The 19,665-nt window shown below is 46.9% G+C and overlaps 1 protein-coding gene across 1 annotated transcript in view; it reads right to left on the reverse strand.

The window, feature by feature from the left end:
* CNKSR1 (connector enhancer of kinase suppressor of Ras 1) overlaps positions 1-19,665 on the reverse strand; it is a 455,956-nt gene that overhangs the window by 138,656 nt on the left and 297,635 nt on the right. The gene's annotated exons all lie outside the window — the stretch shown is intronic.

The raw sequence follows: 19,665 nt of genomic DNA on the forward strand, positions 1-19,665 counted from the left end.
GGGGCATTGTACTCACGGCCCGCTGTCCTGGTGTTACGTCGTCCAGGTCGGAGTCGTCGGCCTCGGAAGCGCTGACGATGTCTTCTCCCAGTTCGGTGTGTGTCTGCCCCGAAGCTTCGGCGTCGTCTCCGAAGATGTCCGGTGGAACTGTCGAGGATGAGTGCGCCATGGTGCGTCGAGCCCTTCGATCTCGGATCGTTTTCTTCGATCGAAAAGACTTGCAGGCGGGGCAGTCTCGAGCCTCGTGTTCCGGAGAGAGGCAAAGGTTACACACCTGATGGAGGTCGGTGTGGGGAAATTTAGACCCACATTCTGGGCACTTTTTAAACGGAGTCCTTTCCATCGGCCGGGACCGGAGTCGCGGAGGGCCCGAAGGCCGGTGTCGATGTACGGGATGGAAAAAGTGCCGCTTCGAGAGATGAAGATGATGAAGGAACTCGAAGAATCGAGGATTTTCCGTCGAGGCTGGAACCGTAGAAGTTCGAAGCCGGAGCACGAAGTATCACATCCGAGCCCGATGGCGGAAAAAAACAATCTGAGGATGGAGCCGAAGCCCATGCGCAGTACGGACCGAAGGAGGAGTCACCAAACTCGTGACTTCCAAGCACGGTCCAAGAAGAAAAACAAACTGCAAACATCCGGGCCCAACACCAGATGGCGACCTATGCTAAGTGTACAATCTGCAGCTCATATGCCTCGAACACAGAGTTGCAGCACTCTTCTGGGCCGAAGCAGACAAATTCTCACTGAAAACCATGGAAAGAGACCAGAGGGTCTTCCTTCAGCATGGGTACCCCTGGCCTACTTACTCAGACATTCCAGTTTCTCTGGGTGTCTCCTAAATTAGGAACAATCTGGTCCTCTCCCCTTGGACAACCTTTTTTCTTGGGCCAGGCAAACCCCATCAAGCTCGAGCGGGGCAGGCAGGGTTCTAGGCACTAGGCAGGCCCTCAGCTTCTACAGAGGAAACTGCACACTTCAGTTGATGTCGCCCATCTTTGAGAGACTGACTCACACAGAACCAGCTCTGGTCACTCTGGGAAGCACTCCCTTCGGTGGTACTGGAGAAACTGTGCCTGGAGCAAAGTGGGGTGGCTTGGGCCCCACTTTTATACACATTTTCTAGACAGGAGATTAGGATCATTGGTCTCAAACTTCAGAACCCCTTTGGCAAAGTTTTCTTTCATATGTCTTCCTCAGGCAGCTTTTCAGACACAGCCTTGTTTAAGGTAATGCCCATCACAGCAGATAACACAAGGGCTGGCTCCAAGCAATAGCATCAATAACATGGGCAATGAAGTGAGTTTTTTGCACACTGCGGTCATCAGCCTTCTTAAGCAGTAATCGGAGACAAACAAAAGGACAAGCCCTAATCTAGCCTAGAAACTTCATTACCTTGCACAACAAAAACTGCAGCCCCACCCATCAATCAAATGGCAGTGCTCAGGAAGAAATAATCAGTAGGCCATTGCTAACAAAGTCATCATGGAATTTCTAAAGGTAGCCTTTTCTTGATCCTCCTCACTTCGGTGTCTGGATTCCCACCCTCCAACTCAGCAATGTAGGGAATACACTTCAAACCTTAGGAAACTGTCCTTATCCTCCATTTTGTGCCGTGCCAAACCAAGGGCATCCAGAAGGAATCCCACAGGTTTCTGTTGCCTGGCTTCACATCAGGCACAGATTTCTACTACCACAGTGTATTACACACATATTATGTGTAGTAACGAGGTCCACGCAGGTAGGATGTAGTACAAGTAGATTTATTGAAGATGGTTACATGTAGATAAGTTCTAGTGAAGCAGGTAGTAGAGTTCTGTAGAGCAGCCCCACCAGGAGCAGCCTGCCTGCTGCTCTGCCCATTCTCAACTGTCACACTTAACCTCTCAGGCACCCAACATTCCAATCGCATCATCACTCCAACATTCCGTGCACCACACAGAACATTCACACTGGCTGAGAAGGAGGAAAAGTGGCAGAACATTAACATGAGCAGGACACTACATATCCTCCTTTCTTATATAACAGAAGCAATAGTCCAATACCTAAATAAGATATAACAATAAGAACCCAATTAAGGAAGAACAGAGGAACACAGATGCAACAGAAGAAATGATAGAACAGATAAGACCGGAACGAGCGAAGAGGTAGGTGGAGGAAACTAAGAGGGAGCAATGGGAAAATGACACAAACAGAAATAACCCATCCTCTTCTACAATGAAATTAGAATGAGAAGAAAACAGTAATAAGGCGAAAGAAACAACAAGTTAGCAGAAAGACAGACGCACCAATGACTACCCCCAAACACACCCACTGGCCAAGAAGGCAAACAAGGAAGGAAAGACAAGGCACAACACGAACTAAACACCAGCAAGGACCATCTTCAGTAACCAGGTTACTTCTTCAGGTACAGGAAGATAGTAAGATCCATATCATGCCCCACCAGGAGCAGCCTCCTTGCTACTCAGCCCATCCACTCCAACTGATCCCTCCTCAAGCACAAACACTCTAAACATTCAAATGACCTCACCTGAGCAGCAAGGCAGAGAACAATAATAGGGAGGATGCATTAACCAACAAGTAGATTATAACACAATGCAAGCAAAAACGCAGGATGTCAGAACAAGGTTCTGAGTTTCACATAGTAGCAGAACTTTACAAGAAAGGGGTCAGGAGGCCTCACTTTTACTGACAGATAAAAAGGTCTGGACAAACTAAGGATTCGTCATACAAGATACACTGCCACTACTGCTTTATGTTCTCCACTTAGTACAGGACGCATGTGTTGCAAGTTGCTTTTCTTCAAACTATAGCGTTCAGTTTCACTTTAACTAGTGACAGCTCCCCGAATCCCGAAATGCACCACGTTATTAGAATCCACTTTAGATTGTGTTATTCCCATATAAATGAAAATACGTAGGTGTAGAGATGGGGAGCAGCTTAGTCTAGGTGTACTGGTAAGTAAATATGTGTATATGTACCGTGAAGCTTGCATTACTTGAAGCGGAGAGTGTTGCATGTGAGTTTCCAGCACTACAAGATGCAAACCAATTGTTACAAGTAACGTTTTACTTTTGCAGAGTGTGCTGCTTTAGATCACATGATCAGCATAGACTGAAAAGCAGGACCTTCCTCCCTAAAGTGGGCTTGCGGACAGGCATGGCAGACGTTTGGAGCAAAGTTTCAAGAACAGTTAGCCCAAATTTTAAGTTTAGTTGAGCCTGAATGTCCAGAGATTTATACTTGGTGCAAGTGCAGGTGGTGAACCATTATGAATCCTTTTCATATGCCCGCATGCTGAAGTGTGACTTGCCAAGCCACAGAGACTCCCTTTGACCAAGAGCAATGTGTACTACCCATGGAGTGTATTGTGCGTTTAGCTTTGGCACAGCAAACAAATAGAACTGACAAGTCATCTGGCAAAGCCAGCTTTGTAAATTGGTTTCTAAAGAATTTGTGATAGTCAATGTAGTACATAAGGGCTCTGTAAACCCTCAAAATTTGTAAGGCCCTTTCTACAACAGACTGAGTTTGAGGGGGAAAACTTGGCAAAATCAATAGTTTGATTGACATGGAAAGATGAGGGGCCTTTAGGCAGAAAACGAGGATGTGTTCAAGACAAACTAACAAGTATAACGGCTCAAATGGTGGCCCCCGTTAGCGGAGTAAGAACAATGTCACTGTCCTATGAAGGGACTGGTGGTATTATAAGAGGGATCACCCTTTTAACGTCTTCCATAAAGGGCTTGGCCCAGGTATTTTGAAGACTGAAAAGTGTTCTCTGTTTAGCTCACAGGTACGCTACTGTGATTAAATGTGTGTGTAGGAAGCTGGCACTTTACACAATATACCTCTTTTTGGCATATCATACAGAGAGACCAGGTATCCCTTATGAGTGGCCAGGGGCTTCCTTTAACAATCTCAAGGTGCTCTTTTTGTGGTGGTGTGGTTGAGCAGCCTTAGGCTTATCAAGGAGGAGAGTTAGACATTTGTTGCATACACACAGTCAATAAATGACACACACAGACACTCAATAAGGAGGTCCACCTCAGGTTAGAGAAATCACACATTTTATATATTTTTAGACACCAAGAACTTCGTTATTGGGTAAGTACTTTTTAAAATAATTTTTTGGAAGAAAACATTTGAAATCCACTTGTATTGTCCGTCTCTACCTAAAACATGCCTCAGTTGATCTCGGCTCCACGCAACAGTTACTTGTTGTTCTCAGCTAGTGTCATTCTCCAACACAAACATTCTGGGAAAATAAATAAAGCACCTGTGTGAGATGGAACCCGGCTGCTGTGAACACCACAATGTTTGGTAAATTCAGCTTTCAGCACAGTGCTTTAGGAAATCTCTCCACAGAGATGCCAGGAATTAAACTATGGGCATCAACACGTAACTCCTCTTCCACACCGGTACTAAGCAATGGCTGGCGGGGGACAGTGCACATTACCAAGTGAAGCTGTCCATTAGTTGATGGTTTTGCCTAATGATTAAGTAGGCGGGAGGTGCCACTTTGCAATGAACTGCGACCATGTGGTAATGTTATCGTATGGAGAAAAGCACATATACTGCATGCAGGTACTTAGCAGCGACTTACAGGACCACTCTTCTGGAGTGGAGTTAGGGCAGGGACTTCAAAATGGGGGGTGGGCCCCATAGGGGGCCTCAAGTGATGCCAGAGGGGCAACAGGCTCTGACCAAAAGAAGCATTATGCTGATAGCAGTACTTTGTTTTAAGCAGGGGAAAAAGTGGGCAGCATTGGGCCATCACTAACATTTTTTGTCGTTTATATCCTAGCTGGGAGTATGTGTCAAAAGGGAAGGGACGCCACATATTCTTCAAAACCCCCACCCCCATTTCTGATAATCACACTGTGGATACTTTTACATGTCAGTAAGGCCTGCCTGATCAGAATAGTATGTTTGGCAATCATGTATTAGATTGCATTTTTAAAACGGTAACAGAACTTAACTGCAATGTTTAATTATGTTTATGCATATTTAAACATTGCCAATTTAATAGAATTGAGAAGATTTCTGAGGAGGGCCTCATTGATGTTTATTTATGCACATGGGCACAGCATCAAAAAGTTTGAAGACCACTGAGTTAAGGTAAGTTTGGGGCATGGTCCATGGTAGCACCAACAGGTCACCTTGGTAGGCCCTGGCGTATCCCAGTGCAGAGGTGCTTTTCGCCGTCGGTTGCCCAATTGGTATCACTAGGAAATGGCCCTGGGAAAAAGAGGCTTCAAGCCCCAGGGAGGCAAGACCAGTTGAACCCAAAGGGGGGCTCGGTCCTTGAGATACTCGGGCACGTAGGGACACCATTGGTCCAGTTCTCCTCGGGCTGTGGGGCTCAGGTGCAATGGTGCTTTTAGGCATTGGGTCTATGTTGCAGGAGACCCTTGTGTTGAGGGGATTTACACAAAGAGGCTGCAGGCGGCAACTGGGAGTCCAGTCTGGGCAAACCCAAGGTGGGGGTTCCCTCTGGGGACTCTCAAGACCTTGTTGGCACCGTTGGCCCACTTCGACTTGGGCTGGTGGTCACTGATGCAGTGGAGCTTCCCGGTGTTGTATTTTCACAGTCCAGAGTCCTCATGATTCTTCTTGGGTGCTTGCAGGGAAGTAGTTCCACTAATCCGCTGACGGTGCTGGTTGCTCCCCGAAGGGTGGTACTCCTACCAGGCGTTTGGAGGCAGAGCAGCTGCAGGACAAGTCGTCTTTGGTGCAATTGTCGGGGACAGCAGGCAGGCCGACTTGCTGGCAGGGCTGGCTCCAAGTCAGTTGCTGCTTCTCAGTTCTTGGACAGCTCTCCGTTGTCCTTAGGGTGACAATCTGATTCCTGGTGCCAGTGGCTCCCCTAAATGCTAGATTTAGGGGTGTTAAGGGGAGTGAAGGGTAGTAGTCAATGGGCTACTTACCCTTGGGGTCACTACACCCCCTATATGACCACTTCCTGGGGAAATGAGCATAACCCTGTGCCAGAGTTCCTAATTCTCCCATCACCAAGATGGTGGAATTTTTCTAAGCGGGGTGGGGCAAATCAGGCAGCTCACCTCAGGGGTGTGACTGGCCTGGTAGTGCACCACCCCTCCCGGCATATCTAATTTCCCTCCTGTCCTGGTACCAAATGGGCCCAAGGCATGGGGTTGGCATTTCCCCTGTCTGGGGAAGTCCTGGTCACATATCAAAGGTGGGAGAGGCCTTTAAAGCCATCTGCCTTAATATACTGATAACTTAGCCATCCTGCATGGAGGACGTGACAACACCTCCGGCCAGAGAAGGAACTGTTTCTGCCCTCAGAGACCATAGGCTCTCACCTGCAGGGGGTAAGATACATGTCTGTGGTGCAGGTTGGTCGACATCAGTCAGCCAGCACACTAGAGGCTGAAAGATTTTCAGAGGGCACTTCTAAGGTGTCCTCCGGGAGCATGTATTGATAAATTCACAATTGGAATCAGTGTGGGCTTATTAATACAAGGTGTTTGACACCAAACACCATAGATTTCAGCGTAGCCATCATGTAGCTGGGGAACTCGTTTTTACTAGTGTCCACCACACATACTTAAAATGGCTTACCTGTTCACTAGTGATATCTAAGAGGGCATATTTGCTCATGCATTTATATGCCTAGACATGTAGTATAGTGCATCCTGCCTTAGGGCTGTAAGGCCTGCTGTAGGGGGTGAACTACCTATACTGTATTCAGTGTCTGCTGGCATGGCACACAGGAATGTGTGTCATGTTGCATTTTCACTTTTAGCTGCACCAAGACCCGCAGCATGCAATGGCAGTCTGCATGAGTTAGGTGAGGGATCCCTTAATGGCACAATACATGCTGCAGCCATTAGGGGCGTTGCAGCTAATCGTGGTGCAGCATGAAGGGGTTCAGACACAAAGGCAGCTTTTGGTGGGCAAATATGTACATTTCCACAACCAGCTACTACCATTTCTGCCATATCGAAGTGGGAGCTATGACGAAGAGTCCCACTGCTGCTCGATACTTTTTCATTTTTACATTCTGAATGAGTGGTAGTGGATGAAAGGCATATGGAAATATTCCGGACCAATTCATCCAGAGAACATTGCCCATGAATTGAGTGTGTGGGTACCTGGAGGCATAGCTTTCACATTTTGTTTTCTAGCGCTTGACAAACAGATCTGCTACTGGGGTTTCCCTGAGGTGGTACAATTGTTGGATGACCTAGATGTGGAGATCCTCTTCAGGTGTTTGCTGATGTGTCTGCTGAGCAGGTACACAAAGTTGCTGTTCGCTCCTGAGAGGTCTTCCTCCAGGATGAGGACCGGATGACAAACACCCCAGTGCCATATTCTCTGTGCTAAGCTTGGAAGCCTTGGTGAGTGTATGCCCCCTTGTTTAGGCAGATAGTATGTGGTGGCCATGTTGTCTGCATGAATGAGCACTGTCTAGCTGTAAAACACTAGTGGAGCACTTACTGAACTGCCTTCCATTTGAGAGCGCTGATGCACAGGCCTTGTTGCTTGGAAAACATTGGCTCTGCATTTTGTACTAGCCCAGGTGTACTCCCTCACCACCTGTGAGTATGAAGTCTGTGTTGATGGTCACTTGTGGCTATGGGTCGAAAAATGACCTGTCCGTAACATGTTCTAGGTGTTCTACTATTTCAGTTTGCACCCTGGGCTCCACCAACCCTCGATCCTCCTAATGACCAGTTATTTATAACCACTGCCTTGCAGGACACTCTTGCAGAAGATGTATATGCATCCGAGCATTTATTCCCATCACAATACAAGATGCAATAAGCTGCAACAGTTTCATTATCTTTCTCACTGTTAGAAGACACAAAGTCTGGTGAACGGGAAGCCGCATTTAACATGTCATCACTCTCTTGTAGTAGGTGTAGGCTTTGCCGGTCTCTATTGACTATGGCTTCCAAGAACCATTGTGTCTGGCGGCGGAAAAGGTGAGATAGTTTGGCACAGTATGCGAACCCCAATGTACAGAGGAGTTGGATGTATTGTTGCATCGGAGTGAGGCACTGCAATCATCTATTCCAGTTAAGAAATTACATAAATGCTGTTGCGCCGATGATATGTGGTGAACACTCAAGAGACTGTCTGACACCCAATGGTAGAACTCTGAACAAATAACGCTTTTGGCTTCCATAAACCTTAGGTACTTGTGGTGTGCCAAGAGAATGACAAGGGAAAGAAGGAGTCTTTGAGATCAAGGGTCACCATGTACTTCCCAAAACAGGGTAGTGGAATGATGTCTGGAAGAGTTATTGCCTGGAAGTGCCCTAACGGTGTATTGATTGAGTGGTGAGAGGTAGATTATTGGCTGAAATGGCCAGTCTTTCTTGGGTAATGAGAAAATACAGGGAAATAAATGCTCTGTTCTCACTGGTGCGGTGGGACAGTTATGACTTCCTATTTTTTTAACGATGCGTGCACTTCTTCCTGTAGCATCCTTTGGTGATCTTGACTGCTGCAGTGCTGGAATATTGGTTGGTGGGTGTGAAACCTCACGTAGTAACCATTGGGGACAATGGGGAGTACCCACTTGTGTGACATCATTTACTTCCATTGGGAAACATAAAACTTTAACACTTTCAGGGGGTGCTTGAGTGGTCGGGGGAAATGCATAGGAAGTCACTGCTTGGAGGCAGAGATGCTCTTGGTAATGGCAATTCGGCCTTTACAGAAACTGTTGCTCCAGAGGTCCCCTCTAGAGTATCAATTGGATGACTGACTCTCCTGAAAGGGCTGCTGTGGCTTGTAGAGCGGGTGTTGTGAGGTCACCTCTAACCTAGCTCCTGCACATGTTTGCTCCTTAGAAACCCTGACTTTGGAGGCTGGGTTTTGAGTAAACCCATGGCTTTTGCCATGTCCATATCTTGTACCTTGAATCCACCTGTGTACCGAAAATATGTTCTGATCGATCAAAACAATGACAAGATGCTGTTGTACTTGTAGCCAGGTATGAAGAAGAATGCGGATGTTTGTTTCCCTGGTGGCATAGTCAGCTGTGTCTAGGGTGCACGGAATGGTGGCATTAGAAATGATTTGTCCTTACTGTACAATATCTGTTCCACATGTTTTGTAAGGAATATGCTACTTACCAGTATGCATCTGTTCTTGGCATGTAGAGCTGCAGATCTACACACTTTTGCATAGATCGCCATCTGGTATTGGGCCCGGATGTTTGCAGTTTGTTTTTCCTCTTGGAAAGTCTTTGGAAGTCACGAGGTCGGTGACTCCTCCTTTGGATCGTATTGCGCATGGGCTTTGGCTCCATCCTCAGATTGTTTTTCGCCAGCAGGGAAAGATGGAGCGTAGTAATAACAGTGAAGAAACCCATGTGTGTTGTATATAAATAAGATAGACTGGAACAGATACAGGTAGCTGGGGAGGCGGGTGGGCGTGTGTAGATCTGCAGCTCTACATGCCAAGAACAGATGCATACTGGTAAGTAGCATATTCCGTTCGAGGCATATGAGCTGCAGATTACACACTTTTGCATAGACTATATAGCAGTTCCCAACCTTAGCGGTGACCACCGGTATCTGTTGCAGTGGTTTGAAATAGTGTTTTTAGTACAGCCTGGCCCACACTAGCTTGTTGCTTGGTTTGCACATCTACACAGTAGTGTTTAGTAAAAGTGTGCGGTGTTGACCATGTAGCTGCTTTGCAGATATCATCTAATGGGATGTTCCCTAGAAAAGCCATAGAAGCCGCCATCTTCCGTGTAGAATGGGCTTTAGGGGGAACGGATAGCGTTCGTTTTGCTTTGTGGTAGCAAATCTGGATGCATTTTACAATCCACCTAGCTATCCCTGATTTTGAGATGGGGTTACCTTTGTGTGGTGGAGAGAAAGAGACAAACAGTTGTTTGGTCTTCTGAAAGGTTGTGTTCTTTGGATATAGTAAAGTAAGGCTCGTTTGACATCTAGCGTGTGTAGAGCCCTTTCTGCAACAGTCTGAGGTTGCGAGAAAAATACCGATAATTCTACAGATTGGTTTAGGTGAAAAGGGGAAATGACTTTAGGTAGGAATTTTGGGTTGGTACGGAGAACAACCTTGTTCTGGTGCATTTGAAGAAAAGGTTCTTGTATGGTAAGTGCTTGTATCTCACTGACCCTTCTAAGGGAAGTGATGGCTACAAGGAAATCTGTTTTCCATGTGAGAAATTGCAGTTCGCATTTATGCAAAGGTTCGAAGGGAGGCCCCATTAGCCTTGTAAGAACGATATTTAAGTTCCACACAGGTGTGGGTGGTACTCGGGGGGAATTATTCTTTTTAGGCCTTCCATGAAGGCTTTAATGGCAGGTACTCTGAAAAGTGATAGGTGCTGCCTGTTTTGTAGGTAAGCTGCAATTGCTGCGAGGTGTAGCCGAATGGAGGTATATGCTAGATTACACCTTTGTAGGTGGAGTAAGTAGCATATGATGTGTTGTATAGACACGTCTAGAGGATTGATTGTGTTGTTATGGCAATAAACAACAAATCTTTTCCACTTGGCAGCGTAGCAGGCTCTAGTGGTAGGCCGTCTAGCTTCTCTGATGACGTTCATACAGTCAGGGGGAAGGTTTAGGTATCCGAATTCTAGGATTTCAGGAGCCAGATCGCAAGGTTGAGCTGAGCTGGGTCCGGGTGTCTGATCTCTCCATGGTTCTGGGTTAGGAGGCATGGTGAGAGGTGTTGCTTTTGGTGCGGTACTACCGAGAGTTCCAGCAGCGTGGTGTACCACGGTTGTCTGGCCCATGTTGGAGCTACTAGGATCAGCGTGAGGGAATGCTGTTGTAGCTTTCGCAAAACTAATGGAATTAGTGGGAGAGGTGGAAAAGCGTACGCAAATTTGCCTGACCAGTTCATCCATATCGCATTTCCATTGGACAATGGGTGTGGGTATCTGGCGGCGAAGCTTGGGCATTTTTTGTTTTTGTGGGTGGCGAAGAGGTCTATCTGTGGATGCCCCCACATTTGAAAGAATGGGTGAAGAACCTGCGGGTGAAGTTCCCACTCATGGATCTGTTGCGTCTGTCTGCTGAGCAGATCTGCCATGGTGTTTTGGACTCCTGGGACATGTTGTGCTAGGAGAAAGATTTTTTGTGGAATTGCCCATCTCCATATGCTCTGTGCTAATTGAGAGAGCTGTGGAGAGTGTGTGCCGCCTTGTTTTTGAATGTAATACATGACCGTCATGTTGTCTGTGCGCATGAGGACTGCCTTGCCTGAAATCTGTGTCTGAAAAGATTTTAGGGCTAGAAAGATTGCTAGTAACTCCAGATGGTTGATATGGAGTAACTTTTGTTGCGGCGTCCATGTGCCCTGCACTGTGAGGTGTGATAGATGAGCTCCCCAGCCGGAGAGCGATGCGTCTGTTGTTAGTAGTATTTGTGGAACCGGGTCCAGGAACGGTCGACCTTTGGAAACGTGTGTGGTGTTCCACCACTGCAGAGACCGATGGGTGCGACCGTCTACCAACACCAGATCTGTCAGTTGCCCCTGGGCATGGTTCCATTGGCGCGCTAAGCAAGCAAAATAGCTTTATTCGACAGTTATGTCATAAAAGCGAAGCACAATACATTACAGCATACATATTAAGATGATAAATAATCTTAATCTAAAAACATTTAAAAATGAATTAAACAGTGCATACTGCCTATTAAATTAATTGCAAATACATAAAAAATACATATACACACAATTGTCCCATGCAGTTCATATCATGGTTGACCTAAACTTCATAACTGAGGCCATTATTATCAGGTACCCTCAAGCAACACCCTGGATCTAATGGACCAGGCCCAGCCTAGAAACTTAGCCATGGCAATTGCTATTGGCTGTAATGGATCAGTTGTAAGAATTCTTAGGGCCTCATGCTTTCTAAAACCCAAAAGTTTACAAATAGGAATGACCCACGTAGCCAGAGGTTTTTTATACAATGGGCAGAAAAACAACAAATGGCTGACCGTTTCATCTTTATCTAGACATTTTGGGAAATTTTTCGTAATAATCCCGGCCCAGTTACCAGTAAAAGATCTAACCGGTAGGGTACCGATCCTCATTTGGAAGTATAACTTCCTCTCTGAAGGTTTTTCAATAAAATCCCAGTAATATTCTAGCGCAGGGTTTATCTTCAGTTCAAGGAATCGGCCTGTCAGATGCTTTGTAGCACCCTTTGCTCATATTGATGCCATTGTCATATCCCAGTATTTCTCCTTTAATAACTTCTTTGACGGAAAAGAAGCATTTGAGGGGTCATCCCATAGATCAATCAGACCTAGGTTCACCAATAGCAACCTTATCTCCCCTAGCCATTTAATCCTATGGAAACAATCTGAATCCATTACATCTTTTAGCCCTCTAGCATAGTGTGAGAGTTCCCCCTGTGCACCACAATCTTCGCCAATATAAAAGAGGACGAAGTTTAGCCAAATCCCTTATTGATTTCCTCCCTAGGTCAAACAATAATGAGCACATATGGGTGCTTTTTGGGGCGCCGACAGCCCTACGTAAGCAAGAGTTTTCAGCAGCTGTTATAGTACGTAGGTTCTGGAACCCCCATAATTCTGCACCATACAGAGTAGAGCTTAGGACTTTCAGGCTATAACTCTCTATAAACGGACTAATTGGTTTGGAGAACGAGGTTTTAAAATCAACTGCGAGGTTCCCAGCCTGTTGCTTATGCTTTAAAGTAGCTGTATTGATTTGCTTGTACCAGCTCATATCTGACTGAAGCGTGACCCCCAAGTAGGTGAAGGCATCTACTTTTTCAAGGGGTACGTTGTTCATAAATACCTTACCCCGAAAGGATTTATGCTCATTGAATGTCAAAAATTTGGCCTTTTCTGTATTAACTGTAAGACCCCGGGTTGTGCAAAAATCCTCAAACCTTCTAAGGGCCTTTTATAAGCCACTAGGGGTCTTAGAAACTATCAATGTATCGTCCGCGAACATGAGGACAGGTATATGTTGTTTCGCCCCATTCATGAAGAGTGAAAACAGAGTAGGCGCAAGCACACAACCCTGGCGCACTCCCATTTCGACGGGAAATGAATCAGTGACCTCACCCCTTATCAACCACCGAACCCGCGCATGGTTCTCCTCATGTAGGCGGACGACCAAGGACAGAAAGTCAGCTGGCATCGCCATTTCACCCAAAACAGCCCACAGTTTACGTCGTGGTACCAGATCGAAGGCTGCTTTCAGATCAACAAATACCACATACAGAGCACCTTTCCCAAGTACAACCGTTTTCCAGTAAATATTGATAAAACGGAAGACCTGGTCAATAGTACTCGTAAGAGGACGAAAGCCTGCTTGCAATGGGGTAAGAATGTGTTCATCGTCCATCCATGCCTGAAGCTTTTGTAAGATCAATCTACCCATGACCTTTTGCATGGAGTCTATAAGACTTATTGGTCTATAATTGGCTGCAGCGGATTTATCCCCTTTTTAAAAACCGGTATTATCTCGGCCCCTTTCCAAGAGGCCGGAATTGGTGCCCCACAAGCAATAACGTTAGCTAGATGTCTTATGTACAGGCGCCACGAGGATTTATAGTTTAGAAACACATCTCCAGGGATGTTATCCATTCCAGGAGCACGGTTTGGGGTAATGGTGTCCAGAACCCTATTCACTTCCTTTAGCGAAAACACCTCCCCAGAAAAGAAGGTTATATCAATAGGACCCATAGTTCGTTCGTCCTCCACAGAGGCGTACTGGGGTTTAAAGTATTCCACCCAGAGAAGGTGGGCAACGTTATTCTGTGGGGGATCCGGAATCCCTCCCCTGTCCCATTTATACGCGTCCCAAAATACTTTGGGATTTCGTAGCATGCATGCTTCTTTAAGCTCCATCCATCTTGCCTGGTCCCAGAGTTTTTTTGCAGCTTTAACAGCTTTTTTAAAGGAGTCCCGTACCAGTCTTACTTTTGCTATGTCTCCTTCCCCTATAGCTAGCCCCAGGTTTCTCCGCAACTTACGACAGTTATCAGTAAACCATCCATTAGTTTTCGTTTTCTTACCCTGGCGGTTTTTCACAGGCTTCTGAAAGAACAGTCTTAATTGTTCAAATAATACTGTATGCATCTCAGTTACATGGGTCATGGGAACCTGGTTTCTTTCACCTAAACCCCAAACTTCTAGTACCTTATCCACCTCATTTTTCATCGCAGTAAGTGTTGCCTGGTAACTTAAAATGTTGGTCCATTTCAGACATTGTGTATCATTAGACAGTGCCAGGTCACTGGCATTTATCACTGGGGTGACCAGCTTAGCTTCCCCCAGCAAGCCAGCCGCTGTGACAATGAGTGGGTCATGGTCACTTTCCACTCTGGAGACGACGACCATGTCCCTCACACAATGCCCCAGAGATAGGCCTACCAAGACAATCAATGCTAAGCACTCTTGGAGTGGACGCATCTGGAGTCTTGCGTGAGGTACTATGAAAATGCAAGAGGCCATCATCCCTATCAGTTGCATAAAAACTCTTGCTGGAAGGGAGTGTTGAAGTATGAATCTTTGGTGCAAAGCCTGAATGCTTGCAATCCTGGCCGGATTGGGGTAGGCCATTGCTTTTGAGGTGTCTATGGTGGCACCGAGGTATTGTTTTATGTGGGATGGTGTTTGCTGGGACTTTTGGTGGTTCACCGTGAAGCCTAGTTGGTGAAGTAGTTGGATTGTAGTGGCGGTGTGGTGCTCTGGAGGCTGTGTCTGCTGCATCTAAGGCACAGCGTATAGAGGTGTTAGTTATTGTCTTACCCTCTTGAAATAATTCATTGGCCCTAGTTTTATATCTTTCAGGGAGGTGGTGCATTATGGTTTCTAATTAATCATAATGTGCCCTATCGTATCTGGCCAATAGCGCTTGGGTGTTGACGATACGCCAATTATTGGCTGCCTGTGACGCAGTGCGCTTTCCTGATGCGTCCAGTAGCTTTGACTCTTTGTCAGGTGGTGGTGCTTCGCCTGACGCCTGGGTGTTTGATCTTTTCTGTGCAGTGGAAACCACTAGGGAATCTAGTGGCGCTGGCCCTTTGATATAGGCAGGATCTGTGGGGGCAGCTTTGTATTTTTTCTCTATGCGTGGGTTAATGACCCTGGCCCTGACTGGGTCCTTAAAAACCTCTGGCGCATGTTTTACCACCCCCTTAAGCATAGGTAGTATGGAGGTAGACCTATGTGTGGTATCAAATGTGTCGAGGAGGAAATCCTCCTCCACTGGGTCAGTGAGCAACTCTACCCCGTGATAGTGTGCCGCCCTTTGAAGTAGGTGGTGGAAACCTAATGAGTCTTCCGGTGGAGATGGCCTGGAAGAGTAAAGGTCATCTTGTGGGACGTTGGGAATATCTGGTTTATTGTAGTCGTCCCATGGGTCTGGGGATCCTGTAGGGGTGGGGTCTTGGGGCACATCCCCTGTATCGTGATATGGGTCCCCGTGATCATCATCGTCTGGAGACGGGGTCGGAGAGCGATGAGGTGGGGGTGGAGAAGGTGGAGGGGGCGGAGGTGGAGAGGGTGGAGAGGGTGGAGGAGGTGGAGGAGGTGGGGAAGGTATTCTGAAAGGGGAGGTAGCAGAGTCCTTCCTCTTTGGAGGTGGAGGCAGAGCCGGTTTGTCCAAATGTCTCTTTTTGGAAGAGAGTGCCAAATGTCCAGTTTTTGGATCCCTGGTGAGAGTTTTTTGTAAGGGATCCGGTGTAAATAGTTCCTGTGACAGTGTTTGGTCCATCGGCGCCGAAGCCTTCAGGGGGCCGATGACTTTTTAGGCTTGTTCGTGCCAGTTTGCTTAGCACTGGGCTTGGGAACCTCCGATTTCTTGGTCGGTGCCGAGGTGTGCTTCGGCTTGGAAGTGTCGGTGCCGAGGGCCTTATGGGGTTTGGTCGGTACCGAAGATGGCGTCGGTACGGAAGCGCTGGGTTTCGACCCCGAGGGCTTTGGTGCCGAGCTCGGTGTCGAGGTAGAGGCCGGCTTCTTTTTCGGTGCCGAAGTGCGTTTCTCTGCACCGCTGGCAGGCTGGCTCGAGCCCGAGCCGCCGGAAGGCTTATTTGGCTTCTTCACCGGGCCCGAAGGTGGGGTGTGTGAAGCGGTGTCTCTGGTCTTGCCTAGGCCCGGAGGCGAAGGCGTGACCGAAGCCTTTTTGAGTGTTGGCGTGGGTGTGTGTGGGGGGGGGGGGTATATTACTCACGACCCTCTGCGCCGGAGTGATGTCCTCCAAATCTGAGTCGTCGGCCTCGGAAGCACTGACGAGGGCCTCTTCGGTGCGCTGCTGTCCCGGATCTTCGATGTCGTCTCCGAAGATATCGACTGGAACGGAGGTTGAGGAGTGTGCCATATTTCGTCTGGCTCTTCGGTCCCAAATAGTCCTTTTCGATCTGAAAGACTTACAGGCCGGACAGTCTTGAGCCTCATATTCAGGGGAGACGCAGAGGTGCCATACCTCATGAAGATTGGTGTGGGGGAATTTGGACCCACATCGAGGGCACTTCTTGAATGGAGCTCTTTCCATCAGCCGGGACCGGAGCTTGGGTAGGCCCGAAGGCCGCCGTCGACGACTGGAACCAAAGATTTGTCGATGAGAAGGTGCGTTGATTGAGGAGATCGCGATCGAAACAATACCGCGATGTGAGGTGAGGATTCCGCTTCGATCGTCGAACTGGAAAATGTTCGGAACCGGAGCGCGAAGATTACATCCGAGCCCGATGGCGGAAAAAAACAATCTGAGGATGGAGCCGAAGCCCATGCGCAATACGATCCAAAGGAGGAGTCACCGACCTCGTGACTTCCAAAGACTTTCCAAGAGGAAAAACAAACTGCAAACATCCGGGCCCAACACCAGATGGCGATCTATGCAAAAGTGTGTAATCTGCTGCTCATATGCCTCGAACACAGCTTTACTAACTTCTCTATCTTCTTCCTGTGGCATCTGTCATACATTGAACTCAACCCAGTAGAGATGACTGTGAACCATTGTGTAGTGGCCACCACTGTTAACTGCATGCCTGCAGCATCAATTTACTTGCTTTCATTGTTAGCTGGAGGGGTGTCCATTGTATCCTGAGCGAAAGCCCTTATGAGTGTTGTATGCAGTATAAATGAATTTGATGGGACAAAGCCTCATGAAAGCCTCATGTAGATGGGGTCTTCTAGCATCGATTTGTACTACTTCGAGGCTATGTGATGCAACTCTCGCTTTGACTGAGTCTTCCTATACCATATAAAGCTTGCCTTTCTGATGGTCTGCCACACGCTGGATGACTGCATGGTATACAACAGTATTGTCAGTTGAGGATGGCTGGCTTCATAAGACACCGCCCCAAAGATGGGCCGCCTGGCAGGTCCAGATTGTGTTGGGCATCCATGGTTATTAGGTCCTCATAAGGGTCTGGCAGATCTGCAGGGCAATCCTGATCAGAGTCTGCATGAACCTTCTGTGCTGAGACTAGGGACTCACAAAGCGGCAGTGCAGGTTAGTGGCACGGGGTCCCTAGATTTTGTCTTTTTGGGAATGGGCTTCAACAAGATTGCCTCCTCAATTGAGTGAGTTTATGTTTTTTCATGTGAGGGTGACCAGTGGAGGTAGACGTGCTATAATGTGACCAGAGACTGGGTCCATACAGAGCCTCCTCTGTCTTCCATTATACTGCTCACTTTAGACTTCTGCTGGTGTTGGTTCACTTGGCATCAAGGCCAAGTTTGGTATCAGGGCTGCCTTTGGAGTCTACTTGGTTCAAACGTGGGCAGTGAGGACTGTGGGGCTGAGGTGGAGAGTCTCTACATCGAGATTCAAATTCAGGGTCTCCAGGCTGTCCTGGAGGCAATGTGGTCTTTCAGGGTCAGGATGGCTCAAGTGCAGTGGCCAGTGTGGACTGCCGAGGCCTCTTTGGAGGTATGTAAGGGCTGATGCATGCCCTGGAGCTACGGCTCCATTTAAGGTTGAATCCTGGAAGTAGGTTCATCTAAATGTGGTGTCTGAGAAACACTTGTGGCCTTTGCCCTGGGTATGGGCATCCAGGGCACTAGAGTAGGATATTCACTGAAGCTGGAGTTACTAGAAGATACATGTTAGACATGTTAGCCTAGGGTGGTCTTCCCGCAAACTATTTGCCTTATCCTCTACTTTTGTTGATCTTGTTTTTGATGGCCCTAGGACTATGCGCACTGTAAATTAAATGCTACTAGGAGGGCCAGCAGCATCTACTATGCCACCAACTTAAGTAGCTCTTCAAACACACGTCTCTGTCAATGAAGCCTGTGGGTGCAGTTTTAAACTGCCATTTCTACCTGGCAAAATAAACCTTCGGATAGCTCTAAACCTTTTCAAATACATACAGGTCACCCTTAGAGTAGTCCCTAAACAGCCCTTATGGCAGGGTGCAGTGTATTTAAAAGTTGAACATGTATCTTTACCTTTTACATGTCCCAATAGTGATAAACTCATTCATTTTTCACCATTGAAAGGCCTGCCTCTTCCATAGGAGAACATTGGGTTTCCTTATAACCTTTAGTAAGTGATAATTTTTAAACAGGAGCAGGCAGCAATGTCGAGTTTGTTGGCTACAGAATGGTAATTTGAAACACCCTTTAATAGTAAAGTCGGAATTAAATGACAAATTCTGAAAATGCACTTTTAGAAAGTTGCCATTTTCTTCTCTCATCTATTTGGTGCCTGAATCCTGCATTCTGGGTCACATGACAAGGTGTAACTGCCAATTTGTCTCAGTGTATTGCTCCTAGGCAGAGAGACAAAGGGGGTAACGGTCTCGACATGATGGACCATCTATGTCAGGATGAGGGGGAGGAGCGGTCATCTACCACAATTTGTACATCACAAAGACTCTGCCTCAGTACACTCATAAAGGGTTACACACTACTTTTGTGTTCCCCCAGACAAGCTTGGGCCTGGACAGGGAGGGAAGAAGCTCCTGACACCTCTGGGGGTCGAAAGCTCTAGAAACTTCTCCCCCTTCAATGCTGGCACAAAGTATAAGGAGTATATTACTTACCTTGTAAGCATTTATTCATAGCGTGAAGTGCTGCAGATTCTCATGCTATGCATATTCCTACCGTCTAGTGTTGGTTAGGACTCTACAACTTGCTTTTCTCAAAGAAGTCTTTTTATTGCTTACATGACATTAAGTCTCTTCCTCTTCGAGAGAATGTGCATGTTCAATGGCTCCACTGTTAGACTGTTCATTTTTTCCCACCATAATGGTGAGTGAGAATGGAGCTAGTGAAGATATTATGTAAGAATGAATGTGTGTAATAAACTTGAAATATGTAAATATTTATATAATTTATAATACATTTGGCGTTTCAAATAAGGGCAACCTTCTGTTTGGAATTTATAATACATGTAAATCTGATACCAGCATATGCCATCCAGGGAGGCGGTGGGGTGCATGTGAATCTGCAGCACTACATGCTACAGATAAATGCTTCTAAGTAACACTCCATTTGTGGCATTTGTTGGCCGCAGATACACTGCAGAGACTTGATAGCAGCACTCCTCTCGCAGTGGCTCTAGGCATCAGATGGTGCAGATGTTTGCAATAGTGTCCATTGGATAGTCTGTCCCACACGAGATTGCTGACTTGCCTGGACAACCGACAATAGCGTTTAGTGAAAGTGAGTGGATTCAACCAAGTAACTGCTTTAAAAATATCAGCTA

Source organism: Triturus cristatus, chromosome 3_2, assembly GCF_964204655.1.
Source record: "Triturus cristatus chromosome 3_2, aTriCri1.1, whole genome shotgun sequence".
In the NCBI taxonomy this organism is placed as follows: Eukaryota; Metazoa; Chordata; class Amphibia; order Caudata; family Salamandridae; genus Triturus; species Triturus cristatus.